Source organism: Chrysochloris asiatica, unplaced genomic scaffold (genome assembly GCF_000296735.1).
Source record: "Chrysochloris asiatica unplaced genomic scaffold, ChrAsi1.0 scaffold00044, whole genome shotgun sequence".
NCBI classification, from domain to species: Eukaryota; Metazoa; Chordata; class Mammalia; order Afrosoricida; family Chrysochloridae; genus Chrysochloris; species Chrysochloris asiatica.
The window spans coordinates 6,815,088-6,820,198 of NW_006408562.1; positions in this window are offsets into that span (position 1 = coordinate 6,815,088).

Below are 5,111 nucleotides of genomic sequence, written 5' to 3' on the forward strand. Positions count from 1 at the left end.
CGTTTTATTTCGGGGAGGAGCTTTACACAAAGGAAGGTGGGGTTTGTTAAGACGGAGTACAGAAGTGAAATGTGATTAATCGTTCAACACAGGACACAAGGATTTACAGGTACAAATTCTAAAACATACATCACAAATTGTCTTGATAATCTAACATCCGTAATTTTCCAGAAATTCGAGCAAATTATTACATGGTACTTTTCAGGTTTGAATCCCAGGGCAGCAACTGGGTTTCTCCAGGCTAGTTAACATACCTATAGCACCTAATCTCCAATGGGGGAAGGTGAAAAGGTTTGGGAGGAGTCCCGCTGTGTCTGCTGGCTGGGCCAGGTTTGCCTGAGGAAGCAAGACACCTAGCTGAATGGTTTGCACCTGAAGGCTATCCAGGAAGGCTGACGCTATTGTTCTTTAGATAAAGCCCCAGAAACTTGTCCCCAGAGCTTCTTAGCAAACTTGTTTTTGGAACTTTTTACAGTCTCGGCTTTAGGAGTAGTTTAATATTTGTCCATGGGTATCAAGGCCTATGTAGTAAGTTAATATCAAACATAACTAAATAATTTGATAAAGAACAGTTTCCATGAGTTTGCCCCGCCCGTGGCCAGAGTCTGTTCCTCAGAGAGATTTGTTCTTAGAACCTTACACACTGCTAACACAGTGGAGACATTGAGAGAGGCACATTAAGACACCATTTTCTCAGAGGCTGCAATTACAGGGGTTCGAAGCATAGAGTGAATTAAGAGAACTAAAGAGAATTATACAGAGCTAGCCCCACAGTGAGTTCGTAACAGCCAATGACCCGGCACGTCCGGAGGTTACGTCCTTGAGCCCACAGGGTCTCTGGCCAGCAGGTTGGAGCGTGGCCATGTGCTGGAATTTTCATCCATGACACTGGTCCTCAGCACCCCAATACCTGCAGTCTGTAACAATTGGGAAGAAAAGCTTTCATTCCATGTCTAGAGAGAAGTTGTTAAGACTCAAAGTACCTTGGGGAGATAAAAGTGCAATTTATCAATAACTGATTCAGCATTTAGGTGATGTTAACCCACTCAATGGCTAACCAAAAGGTTGAAGGTTGGAGTCCATCCAGATAGGCCTCCGAAGAACCCTGGTACTCTTGTTGTTGTTGTTGTTGTTAGGTGCCATCGAGTCAGTACCGACCCATAGTGACCTTATGCACAGCAGAGCGAAACACAACCCTATCCTGGGCCAACCTCACTACTGTTGCCACGCTTGAGGCCAATCTATCTCGCTGGGGTTTTCCTGTTTTTCTCTGACCCTCCACCATACCAAACATAATATCTTTCTCCAGATCTGGTCCCCCCAAATCAGCCAATGAGTCAACTCAGTGGCAACTGGCAGTAAGTCTGTGCCAGACTTGGGATCTCACAAGGCGTCGCGTCAATGCTGACTGTAGGTTTAATGAGACGAGTTGATGACATCATCTGCATCTAACATGGTGTAAATGAGCCATAAATATCATTGTTCAGATAAATTAGGGATTCAAAATTAGCCTTCGATCAGTCCCTAGGAGACAAGTTGTTAAATGTGGAACTGGTTACTTCTGTAGCTGGTGCCCCCAAAGAGAGCAATAGGGCAGCTCCCGGCCCCTGGTAAACAAGATTTTACTGGTTCTTTCTGAAACCAAGCACCACTTCTTTGTTCTGAGAACAACAACCCTGGGAACTTCGGGGAACGTCTCCTTTCACTTAGAGGCTGCGGCTGCAGCACATGCCCACAGACATATGGCTGGCTTTTCTAGAGAGATGTGGGATTTCATTGAAAATTAGCATATTTTGAGTCATCAGTAATGTTCTGCATGACCTACTGCAAGAATGAGGTTTTTTTAAGAAGAATCAGCATGAGACTGGTTCCTATGCAGTGGAGGTTAAAGATATCCCAAAAACCCAATTCCAACCACCACTCTTCCCCTCCATGTCCCCAGGTTCAGTGAGTCTCACAGAGCTCACAAACTGTCAAAGAAACAGCTCCCGCAATTCTGGATGCTGGCAAGTCCCAAATCCATAGTTCAGAAGTTAGTCTGGAGGATGCTCCTCACCCACGTGGTCTCAGGGACCGAGGAAACCAAAGGGGCAGGTCAGACAACAGGCTGTTGATGTGCATGGGTGTGGGAGCTGGTGAATCAGCTCATGTAACAGACCACAAATTGCTGGAGGTCTGGTGGAGATGACCCAGATACAGGACCCAGAGAAAGACAGTGGACTTTGCCAGAGCATTCCTATCTATTAGACTCAGACCTTGCCCCCAAGGAAAACGAAGTAAGGGTGGTGACTTGAGTCACATCCTTGAGTAATCCTGAATCCCACCATCATCTTTAATCCCATTTAATCCTGTCTCATAAACAACCGCTCCAAAATGGGCCCATAATCAGAGGCTTGGTGATTGGGATTCACAATACAGGATAGAATGGAGGAATATGGCTAGAAAGGCCATATTAAGTCATTAACTGTGTTGCACCTGTTCAAGAGGGCTAGGAACAGGGATTCTTCCCTCTCTTGCTATCAGGATCTTATACATTTAATGGGTTTGATCTCTGAGGTGCATTTCATTTCTAATGAACAATAGTAACATCGACTGTTGACTGAGCCAGGCAAGGTGAATTACATGACAAATGTGATTGCGTTAAATTCATCCATTTGGCCCCTACGCAGGCCTGTGCATGGGATTCTTAGCCACATTTTATGACAGTTGAGGCAACAGAGGGTTGAGAAAGTGGTCCGAGGTCATAACAACCAGTGAGTGTGGAGCATTTACAAAAGTAACATCCTAGTATTTCAAGATCAGCAGGAAACAGGTAATTAGTCTTCTTTCTCGCTGAAAGGTGGGGGCAGTGGGGAAGACGAGCCACTGGAATATTGGAATGAGAAGTCAGCAATCATGCAACATCTTTAAGCATCACAGGCAAAGACCACAAAGCAGTGAAAAGCCATGCTCAAAATGTAAGCATTAGATCACCAACATGAGCATCTTTGTTATTCTTGTTTTATACACGTGTGGTCCTCAGTGTTTATTTAAATAATTAATGCATCTCGGCATTGTTGGCGTGATCACCAACAACAAGTAGGCACTCTAGGCCTTGAGATGGAAATGCACACCCCATCTACGAAGTGGTCCTGTAAGTAAACCAGTCTAACTAAGTCTTACCAAGTTTCTCTATCAACTCACAAGGTGTACAGGACAGAGAATCATCGGAAATAATACCCAAACAAAACCAACAGACTCATTGTCATACAGCGACCCCATGTGTTATAGAGTAGAACTGCTCTGTAGGGTATTCTTGGGCTTGGCTTTAATCTTTGTGGAAGTAAATCTCTATCTAGGTTGTTCTGGATAAGTTTAAACAGCCAATTGTTAAGAGTTCAGGGCAAACTATTTGAGACACCTATGGTGGTGGTGGTGGCGATGAGCCATGGGTCGGTTCTTTATGGGAGCAGAAAGCCTCATCTTTCTTCTGTGGAACACCTGGCAGTTTCAAACTGCTGAACTTGATGTTAGCAGCCTGATTCCTAACCACTATTCTTAATCCGATTCCTTGTGACACCTATAGGCCAACATCAATAACAACATAATACCATATTATTATTGTTGTTCAGTGCCATTGAGTTGGTTGTGACTCATAGCGATGCTGTGTAGAGTTTTCAAGGAGCGACTGGTGGATTTGAACCATTAACTTTGCAGTTAGCAGTCTAGTGCTTATCCTATTACCCTACAGCACTATACCAGGACTCCAAATAATACCATAGGGTTGCAAATTCCAGGCTCTGGATAAATCTGCAGGACAATTGGCCTGGTTTCTTTCTTTTTTTAAAAAAGCAAGTGTATTAAAAAAGCTTCCAAGAGATATAGAAATCGTTTTCACAGTATGAACCTTATTTAGATCCTCATACAAGCAATTTAAAGAAAACAGTGAGACATTCCAGACAAATTAAAACATCAATTGGATCTTTAAAGATATTAAAGAAGTATTGTTAAGTTTAAGGAGCTCTGGTAAAGTAGTGGGCTGCTAATCTCAAGGTCATCAGGTCGAAACTACTAGCAGTTCCATGGGAGAAAGATGAAGCTTCTGCTCCCGTAAAGATTTACAGCCTTGGAAACCCTATACAGGGTTGCTATTAGTCAATACCAACTCCATGGTACACCATCACCACCACCATGGTTAAATTTGGAGTGCTGGTGTAGCGATATAGAATATGCACTGGACTGCTAACTGAAAGGTCAGTGGTTCAAACCCACCAGTCATTCCTCAGAAACCCTACACAGGGTCACTATGAGTCGGGACTGACTCAATGGCGCTTAACAACAACTGTTAAGTGTAATTAAGTGTGATACCACTGAAATGTTTATGGATGAAATGACATGATGTGCAGGATTTGCTTCAAAACAATCCAGGCAAAAGTCAGAGGAATATATCTAGATTAAACAAAATCAGTCAGGAGTTGAAAATTATTAACACTTAGTGATAGGTAGGAGTCCTAGTGTGGCGCTGTGGATTAACGCACTGGAATGCAAGGTTGGTTTGAACCACCAGGTCGGCAGTTCAAGTTCACCAGGCACTCCTTGGAAACCCTATACAGGGCCTCTATGAGTCGGAACCGACTCAACAGCACTCAACAACAACAGTGATAAGTACAAAGTGGTTTGTTATTTGATCCTCTGTTGTCTTTAAAGTTTTGAAATTTTCTCTAATGAAAAAGAGAGAGAGCTTGAGTTGTTGGAATACAATGATGGGGAAAGGACAGTGTGAAACCAGGAGTTTTGGCAGGCAGGACTAGTTGCTCAGTAGGAAGAAGCAAGAGAGCAGAGAAGAAGGGAATGGCACCTCTCAAAAGACTGGAAGGAAAGCAATGTGCTGGGGTGGGGGGAACTAAAAGATGTGAAGTGCTATGGATTCAGTGAACTGTCTTCCGACAAATCTGAAGGACTTGCTGATTTCCCAAACCATCAGGCCAGTCTGAAAATCTGTCATTTGAATGGATTCCTCAGGAGAAGCTTCCAAACTATCCAAACTATCACGGAAGTACTAGATTAGGCTGTAAATTGTGAATACGTAAGTGAAATTTATTAATTTGAAGTTACTGGTTTTCCCCGTCCTT